This window comes from Lepidochelys kempii, chromosome 13 (genome assembly GCF_965140265.1).
Source record: "Lepidochelys kempii isolate rLepKem1 chromosome 13, rLepKem1.hap2, whole genome shotgun sequence".
In the NCBI taxonomy this organism is placed as follows: Eukaryota; Metazoa; Chordata; order Testudines; family Cheloniidae; genus Lepidochelys; species Lepidochelys kempii.
Genome location: NC_133268.1, coordinates 92078 through 106393, shown reverse-complemented (window position 1 = coordinate 106393; position 14316 = coordinate 92078). Strand labels below are relative to the sequence as shown.

Sequence of the window (14316 nt, the reverse complement as noted above, 5' to 3'; positions counted from 1 at the left end):
GAAGGGCCCAGGCCATCAGGTGCCAGGAAACAGGGTGTCGGCCATTCTCTGTGTCCAGACCCCTGCACACACCTGCCCTCTCAGGCGCTGCAATTATCATACACCCTTATCCCACTACCTAGATACTTAAGAACTGCACAGGGGAAACTGAGGCACCCCCACACTATTCAGAGGAAACATTAAGAACAGTCCCGCTTCGTCACATAATGATCAAGTCCCAAGTACTTGTGCTCCGGGGCCCCAGAGACACCCTTCCAGCTATGCAAGCAGGAGGCTCTCAGCTCTGCCCAGCAGGTGCACAGCCGGCAGGCACTCCCCCAGGCTCCATCCCATCGCCCACACACACTCTGCTTCCCCAGCAGCAACACTGCTCAGCAGAGACTGAGCCCAGCTACTGGAATGGGATCCTCACCTGGACCCCTGGCCAACCTCCGGGGCCAGACACTGGAGTACACTCTCCCACTGAGCGCCAAACCTGTCTGTCCACACCTGTTAGACTTTAGAGATACTTTTGGGCAAAGTGCCTAACTAACGGCTTCGCTGGAGAGGAGCTAAAGTGGAGTCTACCCAGAGACTGGGTTCCTATTGGCTAGAAATTCCTGGGAAGGGGACAAACTGACATGATGTTGCAATTAATGTTGTAGCCTGCACCTGAGCACCGGCTCCATTTGCAACAGCCCTCCCTCTGGCTGCAAGGCCAGGCCTGCAGGATAAGAGCACTTCATCCAGCACTTCCGCCTTCAGCCTTTGCTTCATGTACGTGGCCCAGGCCAGCTGTAGGCGAGGCTGTGCAACTGGGACATAGCAGCACCACCCTGCTACGAGCTGATGACAGGGACAGGAATTCCAAGACCAAGTGTAACACGTTTTCCTGACAGCGACTCCTGCAGGGTCTGCGGGGCAGTGCTCACCTGTCACCGCCAGGTCTGACCGGCTAAACTCTGGCAATCGGCATGATATGAATCAAGTACAGGGAATCTGGATCCAGGCAGCTTAGGGTGCAGGTGGCTTCCCTTGTGTGTTTGTCTTTCTCATGGATGCTTCTATAGCCCCTGTCACTGCAGGATCTGAGCACCTTGCTGTCTTCAATGTACGTATCCCCACAACCCTATGCGGCCAGGTATCCCCATTGTACAGTCGGGGCTGGGGCACAGAGGCTAAGGGATGGGCCCAAGGTCTCATAGGCCGTCTGTGGCAGAGAAGGGAGACCTGGGTTCAATTCCCAGGTCCTAGGTTAGTGCCCTGACCACTAGTTCATCCCCATCATTGTGACACCCCAAGGGGCGGGGGAACGATGCTGGCTCACAGTTACGCAGGGGGCGAGACACAGGGAGGAGTGGCGCTGGCTCACAGATACCCAGGGGTGGGGGGTCAGAGGCGAGGGGACAGCGCTGGTTCACAGATACGGGGGGGGGAGGGGTCAGAGGCAAGGGGACAGCACTGGCTCACAGATACACTGGGGACTTGTGGGAGGGGGGCCAAGCTAGCTCACAGATACAAGGGGGCTTGTGGGAGGGGGGCCGCGCTGGCTGATAGATGCAACAATCATACACTGTAAAAATTGACAGTTGAAACTAAAATTCAGCCTGCGTGTAAGTGCTCTCACTTGGGTGAAAGTCACCCCAAGTCTCGTCCCTGCATGCAGGGAATCCCCCCTCACTCAGGTGCTTCTCCCGCTCTAGGTGATGCCCCTGCCTGGAGTTGCTCCCAGAGATGCGAGCTCCGCAGTAACAGCACCTCCCCCATGCCGTGCAGCCAGCTCCTGAATGCTGCTCCCCGTAATGGTAGAGTCTCGCAAGGGCCCATGTGAGACCTACCCTGGGGCTCTCCAGTACCTTTGAGGAGCACCTATGGCTTCAGCAGAGGAGGTGGGAGACCCCTCGCCTCCTTCTATGGGGTCCCAGCCAGGCTCGGGAAAGGTCAAACCTCCCATAGGCAAATTCCCCACCTTTGCTGCCCACCGTGAAATTCCCCGACCAGAGGGAGAACACTGGGCACTTCGCTCCCCTGACATGGAACAGGTGGAAAAACAAAGCTCAGGAGAACCTGGAGGCAGCAGAGAGCCCCCCATGTGGCTGCCCAACCCACAGGCTTGGGGCGTATTAACCAGGATAAATTCCAGCACCGCACAGGGCCACTCCGCAACCAGCCTGCTCCCTGCACCTCAGCACAGCACGGGGCAGAGACTGACAGAAAGAAACAGACAAGGAAGGAGACACAAAGACAGCCCAGGGAGAATCTGGAACAGTCCCTGTAATCCAGACCCCTGCAAAGGAGAAGATAAAACAACTGGAACGTGATGTCCCTGCACATTTCCCTGGCTCTTTTTACAGGCTTTGCAAATAATAAAAAGTCATGATTAAATGTAATAAAGAATCTAAATCCTGGAGCAAGGGATCCCTGTGGTGACTGCCGATGGGATCAGTGTCTTTGGCTTTACATGCCCCAGCCCAGCCCTCAGCACAGAACGCCAGCAAACAAATCCAAAGCCTCAGAAGATGTAAAATCCCTGAAGGGGTGAGCAGGCAGTAGGCACCCGCACTGCATTAATGTTAACAAGCACCTAGCACCCCGCAAACCAACCTCCCTGCACCCGAGCCGAGACTGGCTGATGGACGCTCCTTGCAGCTGAACCAAGCAGGCAAAACACAGACTATCTGTGCTGAGGCAGAGCCAGGGCTGATACAGTCACTAACCCCAAACAAAGTCCAACTGCACAAGAAAACGAAGGGAAACAAAGCCTTCCTGGGGACAGCTGCCTTGGGTGAAAAATCAAATGCTGCAGGAAGATCCAGAAAGCAAAGGAAGTCACCGACCCCCATCTCCCTCCCACCTCCAGTTTCCTGAGGAGATACCTGGGGCACAGCCTGTGCTGGTCCGTCAGTCATCCTCGGGAAAGGAAGCAGACCAAGTGCTCCTGTCTCCCCTCCTGGCTGGAGAGGCACAGTCACAATGCCTGGCTGAGCTGCCACCGCCAGCTCAGAGCACAGCACAGGACAATGCCATCTAAACCTGGGAAGCAAAGAACATTCCAAGTCTAGGACCAAGGACATAAGGCTGGTCCACCAACCACCCTTCCCCCAGAAGCCACACAACAAACCGATCCCAGAGACGGAGCAGAGATCCAGGGAACAGCAAGCCAGTCACACACACTATATAGACTGTACACCCAATGCAAGGAATCCTATAGGTACATGTACGGTGCCACAAGTACTCCTTTTCTTCCTTGAAACATTATTCCTTATAAACCGACATAATTAAACTATAGGTCAGCACACGCACAGACATTTATTTGGTGACATTTTTATATAGATACATAAAATACACTTGCATATATATACACACACACACACACACACGATGAGAACTACCCAGGTATAAAACTTACTTATGCTCGCACACTCCGTACGATATGTACATGTACAAATATGTAAAGGCCAACACAGGAGAAAAGCAAGTATGGCCACAACACTCCATCCTTAGACCAGTGTCTCTACACATTTCAAACACGGGCTTTCAGAATGCAGAAAGTATTATTTGAAAAGGCGAGAGTATTTGTAAGGAGAGTGATCACTTTAGATAAGCTATTACCAGCAGGAGAGTGGAGTGGGGGGAGAGAAAACCTTTTGAAGTGATAAACACCCATTTTTTCATGGTCTGTGTGTATAAAAACATCCTCACTGCATTTTCCACTTTTATGCATCCGATGAAGGGAGCTGTAGCTCACGAAAGCTTATGCTCAAATAAATTGGTTAGTCTCTGAGGTGCCACAAGTCCTCCTGTTCTTTTTGAAAATTCTGTAATTATAATTTAAAGGGACAATGGCAAGTCAAATTTGACCTAAAACTTGGGTTTTCTTCAGAGAGGCTTGAAAAACACTTAATACCTCCATGCAAATAAAAATAAAGAGTCAATGGACATGAAATGGTTTTTCAAACAAACAAAGATTTCCTCTGGCTCCTTTGCAACCCAAATCCTGCTGCTTTGGACTAGTGCCTAAGATGATGAAAGTGAAATATACTAGAAACTGATTTTAAATAAAAGTAAAACAAAACTAGTCTGTTTTCATTGTCCAAGTGCAAATAAATCCCCAAATAACAAAACAGCATACATGGTAAATAGTCAATTAAACCCTGATCCTGAAAATCCTTATTCGGCTGAGTGACGATTTGCAGGATTGGGACTGTAGATGTTTTAAATACTCAGTTTTAATAGCCTCAGGTGTTGTTTGAAACAGAGGTAGGGAATTTTATTTTTATACATTCTCTTTCACCTGACAAAGGCCCTTTGACATAGTTTCTGTGACATTTGCTAATTTCACGTAAAAGGAAGTTTTAAAATTGGCCTGATTTCACTGGTGACTCCGCAGTCTGGAGTTTAAAATCCACGTCTCCCACTGCACAGTATCAGGCACCAAAAGCAAAGGGCAAGTGTTTGATTTGTATTGCAGGGGCAAAGCTGGTATTTACTGTATATCAAACTGTGATTTTTTTTCTTAAACCCAACAATTCCTGCAAGGAACCCAGTCTGGATCACTCTGTTCTCAATCTCACTGAGCCCAACGGAGTGGCACAGCTTGTAAATCGGGGCAGAATTTGGTCTACCTTGTTCAGCTTTCAGTGGACTCTCTGCTTCATGCTATAGTCATCAACTCGAGACCCTGTCAGCATTTCCAGGGGTTTGTCACAGAGACAGAAAAACACCATTGCAGCTGGAACACAGCCAGCAAAATCTCAGCCCAGAAAGAAACATGCAAGACTCTCTCGTTCCCTGCTTTTACTGTATAAAACTCTAAAATCAGCCAGTCTGGAGGAACAGCTTATTGGGGGACTTTGAAAATGTATGCAAAATGGCCAAAATCTGTAACTCTGAGAAGGGCCTGCTGCACTTGCTCTCTAGATAAAGGAGGTAGGGGAGCATCTGCAGGTTTTATGAGAGAAAACTCAGCACAACCTGATGCTGCATCTAAGCTGAGCTTCCTGGAAAACAGAGTCCACAATCTATTAAACTAGAGTCTGCAGGTTTCAAACACTCTGTAAATATCAGGCTCTCATGAGCGACTGAAACGGGTCCTGGGGAAATAGTTTGCATTTGAAATTTCCCCAGGAGAACAGAAATGACAGTTCAGGCTGTACCTGCAAGGCACGCAGAGAGCCGAGTGTTGCTGCTCTCATTCCCCAGGCCATCCAAGTACCATCAGAGCACGAGGGAGCAGCTCACTTCACCCCGAACAGTCTCATACTCTGTCCTGACTCTCACACTGCACTGCCTTGTGGTTCATTGGTTTGAACATCACACGAGCGCTTAGCCCATGCTTGCTGCTATTCACATAACTGGTTCTGTAACCGGCGTTAATTTAAAAACACATTAAAAAGGAGAAAAAAATTAACTTTAAGGAACATTCAGAAGGACACAAGCGAACAAGAGGCAGCGTTGGGCTGCCACCCCGTCCCCTTGTGGCATCTGGGGGTACTGCCTGGGTCTCCCACGGTTAGGGCTCCGGGCGGAGGCATGCTACATGGGAGGCACTCAGCGCTGTACAGTATTGGGCCCCAAACGAGTGGCAGGAGCTGGACACAAAGGACAAGCAAAACCTTTCCCAGGTGTTTGCTGGTTACAGCACATGCTCCCAGACTGTCTGGGCAGAGATGCCTACTGGGCATTTGGGAGCCACATTTTAAAGGAGGAGAGCGCCTGTTTTAATACAGTTATTTTTAGTTTATGAGAGAACGCGGCTCCACTGAGGGCGAGCGCGCGCGAGCGAGCCCTGGCTCTGCCGAAAGGCAGCAGGGGAGACCCCGGTGCATACAGCAGCCTGCGGTTAGCAGGGGCTCCTTGAGAAAGGGCAAATGTACCAATCTCCTGGAGGCTGCTGGCAGGGGCTGGCCTGATCCTGGTCATGTGAATAAATAGGTCATTTAACTCTCCACGTTTAGACAAGAGCGAAGAACAAACATGACTAAAGGAATCTCGAATGGTTTCTTTTAAGGGTAACATTGGCGTGGGGTGAGCTGCAGCGAGGGGTGCTCCAGGAATCCCTAGGACTGACAGAGACACTTGTGACGATCTCCGTCGTCATGTACATATTGTACATGGCAAGTACCTGGAGAGGGGCCCCTGCCCAGTCACAGGACAGAGAACGGCTGATCTGCTTTACAGTCACTCCAGCTTCCCGAAGTCACTGCCACAGCCCCGGCTCCAGCTGGACCCCCAGGAGGCCTCGTTCCCTGAGTCCAGGGCTGCAACGGAGCCTGGACAGCCTAGGAAGGTGGCAAGGGTCACTGGGCTTTCCAGTACCACCCAGCTCGGATCCCAGGGTGTGCAGAGTGACAGCCCTTTGCCAAGCCGCGCCGGGGCACAGACCCTAACCCACCATGACCCTGCCAAGCCCAGGCTGGGGCGTCAGGGCCCTGCCGCCTGCTGTAACCGTGGCATCAGCCCAGTGACTCGAGCGGGAGGATGTAAAGCAGATGAGTTTGTGCCCAGTTCTTTGCCCAGTGAGGCCCCTCTGATCACTGCAGCTGGGGGAAAGAGCCCAGCCCCACAGCCCCTCGAGCACGGCTCAGGGGAGTCACCAAAGGGCTTTAAACCACATTCAGCCCAAGATTCACGGCAACGGCCCCAGGCCCCCAAACCTCACGGCTCGGCCCCGCCCAAGGAGCCCCCAGGACCCGAGCCCTGGTCCGCAGCCCCGGCTCTGCCCGGAGCGGGGGGGACCCAGCCTGGAGCGGCAGGAAAGTTTGCAGCGAGGGGCGAGCCGCGGAAGTTGGGCTTCTCCTCGCCCCTCTGCTCAGGGGGGCCTGGCAGGGGGCGACCCGCCGCCCCGGACCCCGCCGCCTGCCCGGGCTGCAGCCGCAGGAGCCGGCGGCAGCGCTCGCTCCGTCCCCGTCCCCGTCCCCGGCCCCGTCCCCGTCCGCGGCTCTCACCTCGGGCGGCGGCTCCTGCCGGCGGCTCCGGCGCGGGCTGGGGGAAGGGGCATGGTCCGCAGCCGGCAGGGGACCGGCCGGAGCCGCTCGCGGCCAGCGCAGCCCGGCTCCCGGAGCCGAGCCGGCAGAGCGAGCGGCGCGGCTGGAGTGTGACTGGGGCGCCGGGGCGGGGAGAGCCGCCTCCCGCCCCGCCCCGCCCCGCCCGGCTCGGCTCGGCTCGGCTCGGCCCGGCCCGGCCCGGCCCGGCCCCTGCTGGAGACGCGCAGCGCGGCCGGGGCGCTCGCGGGGCTCCAGCCGGGGCCGGCCGGCGGCGCAGGGAACGGGGGGCTTTGTGCCACGCCCCACACCCGCATCCGGGGATCCCCCCACGGCCCCCCATGCACCCCCATCCCTCACACCCATCCGGGGATCCCACACACACGGCCCCCATGCACCCCCATCCTCCCTCCCCACACCCCATCCAGGGATCCCCCCACGGCCCCCATGCACCCCCATCCTCCACCCCCACACGGCCCCCCATGCACCCCCATCCTCCACCCCCACACGGCCCCCCATGCACCCCCATCCTCCATCCCTCACACCCATCCGGGGATCCCACACACACGGCCCCCATGCACCCCCATCCTCCCTCCCCACACCCCATCCAGGGATCCCCCCACGGCCCCCATGCACCCCCATCCTCCACCCCCACACGGCCCCCCATGCACCCCCATCCTCCATCCCTCACACCCATCCGGGGATCCCACACACACGGCCCCCATGCACCCCCATCCTCCCTCCCCACACCCCATCCAGGGATCCCCCCACGGCCCCCATGCACCCCCATCCTCCACCCCCACACGGCCCCCCATGCACCCCCATCCTCCATCCCTCACACCCATCCGGGGATCCCACACACACGGCCCCCATGCACCCCCATCCTCCACCCCCACACGGCCCCCCATGCACCCCCATCCTCCATCCCTCACACCCATCCGGGGATCCCACACACACGGCCCCCATGCACCCCCATCCTCCCTCCCCACACATCCTCCCTCCCCACACCCCATCCAGGGATCCCCCCATGGCCCCCATGCACCCCCATCCTCCACCCCCACACGGCCCCCCATGTACCCCCATCCCTCACACAGCCCCCCTATGCACCCCCATCCTCCCTCCCCACACCCATCCGGAGATCCCCCCCACACGGCCCCCATGCACCCCCATCCTCCCCACACCCATCCAGGGATTCCCCCCACGGCCACCATGCGCCCCCATCCTCCATCCCTCACACAGCCCCCCATACATCCGCATCCTTCCTCCCCACACCCCATCCGGGGATCCATCCCCCACACAGCCCCCCCACACCCCATCCTGGAGATCCATCCCCCACATGGCCCCCCTTTGCACCCGCATCCGCCCTCCCCCACACCCCATCCTGGTGTTCCCCTCCCCCACACTGCCTCCCTCAGCACCCCCATCCAGTGCCAGCCTGTCGCGTTCTGCCCCACTGTCCCATCGCTCAGAAGGCTCCATACAGGCCAAGGGCAATCGGGCAGCCCTACAGCCAGTACTAGACAGTGGCAGCCCTCCACGGGCAGCCCCAGTGCTGAGACGGCTGTAGTCCCAGCCAAGCTGCGCGTGGGGGTGAACTAACTCCTCACAAGGCGCGCCAACGCCGAGCGGGAGTCAAAGTAACAATTGCAAAACTCAGGGACTTCTCTGGGCGCTGTTTCCCTCCGCCCCCGCCCAGCCCAGCAGAAGTCACGCCGCCGAGTTTCTACCAGGCTGCACAGAGCCAGGGCACTGACAAACAGGAATCATTCGTTTTTACGCTGAAAAGCTGCCACCCCTGAGGCGAGCATGGTGCCGTTGAACCGCAGACAGTTACACGACCCAACAGTTTACAAGAAAAACCTGGGTCCAGCTGAAACTGCCTATGAACTGTAGGGAGCTCAGTGTAACCACCCGTCAGGATCTGGCCAGGACACAGCCGGCAGGGGATCTTGACTGATCTCAAATGGTCGGGAGCTGAGGGTCCTCCAGGATCACAGCCCTCCTGGCCCGGTGCTGGGTCCAGCAGGGCACCAATGGAGTCCATGCCTCTTGCAGCACCAGCTTCTGAGCAGGGTCAGTGCTGCTAACTACAGGGGGTCTGAGCATCTCAGAGCCAAAGGGAGAGGGGCGGGGATGATTTGGGAGCCATAACCTTTGCGGGAGTTCAGGAAGCCAGAGAGAGGCTTCCTGGCATGCAGGGCACAGGCCGTGAGCAAGGCTCAGGAAGGGCGTGCCACAACAGAACAGTCTGGAGCTCTGTGCTGCCTCTGGGGTCTGCCAGCAGGGACCTGCCTCCCTGAGGGGGGCTGTGAAGTTTGTGTCCCAACAAACACTAACTCCCAAGCCAGAGTGCCCAGGCCACAGCCCGAGGGATGTCCACCCCCTCCCATGGTGCCTGGAATCAGCCTGTCCTCACCCCTGCCTGCTGTACAGACAGCTGGGCCCACTGGTCTCATCGAAGTGCCTGACAAATGCTGAGGTCTGCACAACACGTGTCATGCATGGAGGGAGCTCTCATAATACCCCCTCACCACCCGTCAGGGGGTAGGAAGCCTCCTCTCGGGGCCAGGGGCACCCTCCATCTGGACAGTGGGCACAGGGGAGGGGCAGCGCAAGCCCATGTCCAGTGGCCAGCAGGCTAGGTGAGAGGTGGAAGCCCATGGGCATTTGCCTGCAGGTGTTCTGCCCCATTTCTGCAGTGCTTGGACCTCCAGCCCCACCTTTGCTCACTCTCTGCAGCAGGGTGATGTTTATTTCTATTCCACAGACCCATCCCCACCGAGTATGGGGTGACAAGTGCTGCTGTTGGGGCGGATGGACTCCTCTCTCTTTGACTCTCTACAGGAACTTGGCACAGCTAGCCAGGGCCCTGTCCCAGGTCTTCTCTACACAGCCAAGGGCTGGTCGGCCTGAGGCCAGGCTCATCTGACCCCAGACACCGAGCAGGGGTTTTATTACAGCCCCTTCCAGGATGGCTGGAATTTCCAACACTCAGGAGAGATGTACAGACAATGGCCTGAGATCAGAGATGAACAGCTCAGACTGGAGAGCAGGCCAGGACCACCCGGAGCGCCATGGGAGAAAGGCACAAGAAGGGAAAGGGATAGGAAGAGCAGAACCCAGCCCCAGGACTCTGCTTTCCAGGGTGAACTGGCCTTCCACATGCTACTCCCTCGGTGGGGTTCCTGCAGGCTCCCTCTGTCTTTGAATTCCTCTCTCCCTCTTCCATCTGCAGCCTGTCCACATTCCCTTCCCTTGCTGGCATTTCCCTTCCACTTTCATGCCACCTCTTTAATTCTCAGAATGGCTGAAACCCTCCTCAGTCTGCCTCGGAATCTGCTGCCTTCCCCTTTAGCTCTAAGGGGATTTCATCCCCATCTGGCTTCTCTCTCACTGTTTATCCCCCTCATTGATCCATACTACCCTTCGAATAGCTAGCTGCCTTTGTATTTTCTCACTCTTCCCAGTCTGCAGTGCTCTCCCTTCATTCTAGCCCTCCTTCCCCACTCCCTGGGCTCCACGCCCGTCTCTTTATTCTCTTCATCTCGGTCTCTTTTCTCTCTTTCTACCATTCACCTGTTGTCTTTCTGTCTCGGTTTTGTTGTGATTTGTCTTCTCTGCTCTGCCTCTTTCACGTGTCTATTCTCCCTTCTCTCTTTTTACTCCTTCTCTCTGTCTCTTCCCAATCCCCATGTTCTCCCTCTCTCTGGGTGCCTTTGTCTGTAGCAGTTGAAAGTTAAAAGCTTTCCCAACATGATCTTGAGCAGCTTTCCCTGGCGTTTCATCTCCACAGCACATTTGAAAAACTGCTCAGACTGAAGGGCCATGACATGAACAACTAAAGAAATATCAGAAAAGAAACAGGGCCTCCCGACACGGGATGGAAATTTGCCATTTTCTCTGAGAAAATCTCCCTGCTTCACAAACACTGAGATTATCTCCCTCCACTGCTCTTGTTAACACAACAAGATAAAAACACTTTACTGGGATTTCCTCCTCTGGTTCTCAGACCTCCAACCTCAAGGAGGCTGCTGCTGGGAAAAGAGACTGGAGCCGTTGGGAGCGCCCCAGCCATCCCTGCTGCCCTGGTCCCCGCTGGGAGCGCCCCAGCCATCCCTGCTGCCCTGGTCCCTGCTGGGAAAGTCCAGAGTAGCTAGGAGCTCCCCGGAGGCAGTACTCCTGCCCCATTCCTGCTGAGCTTTCTGCCAGGAGAGGCCGTTCCTGGAGTAGCAGGGAGTTTCCCCTGTGGCTAGAGCCTCTGCTCTCATCCCCACATTACCTCCTGCTGGCCAGAAGACGCTGAGCCCTCCCCTGACAGCCAGTGCCTCCTGGTCTTCTGCAGTTTCCACAGTATGCATCTGATGAAGTGAGCTGTAGCTCACGAAAGCTTATGCTCAAATAAATTGGTTAGTCTCTAAGGTGCCACAAGTACTCCTTTTCTTTTTGCGAATACAGACTAACACGGCTGTTACTCTGAAACCTGCCTCCTGGTGGGTTTGTCTTTCCTAGGCTGTCTGCCAACGGCCAGAAGTTGCTCTCTGCTCCATTAGGGCTGGAGTCGCTCCAGAGAGGGACTTCAGGAGAATGCACAGCAGAGAGCTGTGCTGCTTTCAGGCCACTCCTTGCTGGGCTCTCTCGCTGCAGCCTTTGCTTTACAGGGTTTCTTTCACCTGTGAGCGGGGAGAGGGAGACACTGAGCTTAGCTGAGGTTAGTGGGAGCAAGAGTGTGGGGGGGCTCTGAGCTGCCTGACACTGCCAAGCTCTGTAATAGGGAGCAGGTGTTTTTGTGGGAATGCCTCGCTGAGAAGCCCGTGCCGCCTGCTCTCTCTACGCTCTGAACCCTGCTGCCGCACCCCCGCTGGAGCAATGGATCCAGCTGCAGAAGAGTGGGACGAGCTCTTGACTCCCCACTCTGGTGACAGAGCCAGCGCCCATTAATTGAACCCTCCATCCACTGTCCATGGCTGGCTGGCTGGCTGGCTGGCTAGCTAGCTATCCATCTCCCCGTCCAGCCAGCCAGCCAGCCAGCCCTCCCTCCACTGTCATGCATACTCAGCCGACCCTTGTATCCACGTGCAGCCTTTCTGAGGGAGCAGCAGGGCCAGCAGCCAAGTGCTCAGAACACGGCCGGGGCAATACGGCAAAGCCGTTCACCACATCAGGGGCAGGCCAGTCTCCACGCACGAGGCCGAAGGGTCCCCGAGATGCAGGCTAGGCTCAGCGCCATGCAGAGGGGGAGCTCCAAGGGGCACCCTCCTGGGCTCCCGCCTCCCCTTGCTCTGGGCTCGGTGCGGGTGGGCGGCCAACACCCACCACTCCCAGGGCCCAGGATCCACCCTGGGCAGCCGGGCCCTGCAGCACCCAGCTGGGGAGTGGCAGCCTCTGCTGGTGGCAGCCGGAACTGCAGGACGCCGCCGTCTGCTCGTCAGGGAGCAGCAGCGTCTCACCAGAGACCGATTTCGATCCTGTACAACCGCAGCTTTCAAGACAAGATCACGAGAGTTGGCAGCTCTCCAAACCTGCCCCAAGCCAAGCCAGCTTTCCTCAGCGTAGCCTGGCCGGATGGGCCCAGGCCTGGCCTGCCCCTTTAGCCTACCGTGACCACCCCCGTTCCCCCTCGTCCCCCGCGGACGGGTACACTGCCCACCCCGCCCCCTTGCCTCCCCACCCCTGGGGCCAGGCACACAGACCCCTGAGTGGGTGAGGTGGGGCCAAACTCAGTACTGCCAACTCCAGATGTTCAAAACACACGAGTCAGGCTCACCAAAATCATGAGATTGGCGTTAAAATAATGAGATTGTATGAAAACAATAGATGTGGGGTTCTTTTTATTTGCCTTCTGCTTTTTGAGCCTGTATGTGCACTGGGAATCACAGTCTGAATTAACCTCCCCAACCACGAGGGCTAGAAACTTACTTTTTCGTAAAGAATGAAGGCTGAAATCATCACAGATCCACTTGACTCTAGGAGCTGAGGCTTTAAGAACACAGTAATTATCATGAGACTCATGACAAAATCGTGAGAGTTTGCCACACTGCAAACACCCCACCCTGCTGCCCCACAGCCACTCCCCACATGGTGGCACCTTGCACTGCTGCTGGGGCATCGGGCTGGACGCTCCCTGTCATGCTTGGGGCCATACTGAACTGTCCTCAGAGGTTGGGAGCCAGCAATTGGTTCTGAGGCAGCCCCAGCATCCAGGTCCCTGCCCCCGTCCCATGTAGCTGGGCGAGGCTGGCAGTTCTCCCCAGTCTTTATTCTCCCCGAGTACTGTGTCATTTGCAGACTCCATCGTGTCAGCCCAGTGATTAGATTCTGATGGCTTTATGAATAATTTGTTGCGCAATTATAAAGCAAATATTTAATTGAACTTTATGTAAAATGTGCTGGTGCATTTGTGTGCCAAGCCTCCTGCTTTGGGACAGGGCTTGCAGGACTCCACGGTAGGCCCCAAGAACCACAGAGGAGTCTGAAACCACACCACCAAATAGCTCCCTCTCTGCCCCCCAGGAGCCCGCAGCCTGCACACAGTGAGACAGCAGGGGCCCTGAGCCTCTCTGCTGGCAAGCTCCTGGGCTGGGAGACATGGGGGGGAACGACCCTGCACGGGCCCCAGTGGATAAACAAGATGTGACCTCCTACAGTCACTTCCCACAGTGAGCCTGGCCCCAGCCAGCTCTATGCGACTGCATCTTTATCAGAACAAAATGTGGGGATCTGGCTGGCATAGGTCAGAGCATTTTACTGGTTCCAGGTCAGCTGTGTGACTGTGGTTACTATGCAAACACCACGGGACGTCTCCATAAAGCTCCTAGGTGTTGTCCCTGCAGAAGGCCCCTCCATGGTTGGCCCTTTGCGGACAGTCTTTCCAGAGAGGACTGACTGGGCCATGGAGCCTGAATTGCCTTCTCCTGCCAGGGCAGGGCAGGAGCACACTGACCGGGAAACTTATACTTCCGCTGCCAGTGCGGGAAGAGGGGCCTAGCCTCCAGACCTGCCAGTCCAACACATTTCACCCAGCTCTAAATTCATGCTGAGAAAGGACTGCAGGCAGCAGGATGCCTGGCCCAGGCAGAGGGGAAAGGGCCATTCCAGGATAACATACTGGGGTCGACGGCCTATCTGAAAACACTCCGTGCACCATTAGTGCTGCCTGACATCATCCAGGAGGCCGGGGCGGGAAGGGCCCCGGTGGAAGAGTCTGGAAACAGCTTGGATTGTCCATGGCATCATCTGTGTAGGAAAAAGCCCATATCAGCAAAACCAAAGGAACGGGATGAAATCCTCATTTACTATGGTCTGTAAAAGGTTGGAGTTATTTCCAGCAGTGGAGAATTTGAAACGGAAAGAGGAA

General features: G+C 56.3%; 1 protein-coding gene across 4 annotated transcripts in view; it reads right to left on the bottom strand.

Annotated features, from left to right (window-relative positions):
* The window catches only part of CDH22 (cadherin 22), a 206743-nt gene extending 199737 nt beyond the window's left edge, over nt 1-7006 (bottom strand). For all 4 annotated transcript variants that reach the window (XR_012154631.1, XM_073308961.1, XM_073308962.1 and 1 more), the window contains exon 1: nt 6927-7006. The gene's annotated coding sequence lies outside the window, so the exon portion shown is untranslated. The remainder of the gene's footprint in view (nt 1-6926) is intronic.
* Nucleotides 7007-14316: the final 7310 nt, after the last annotated feature.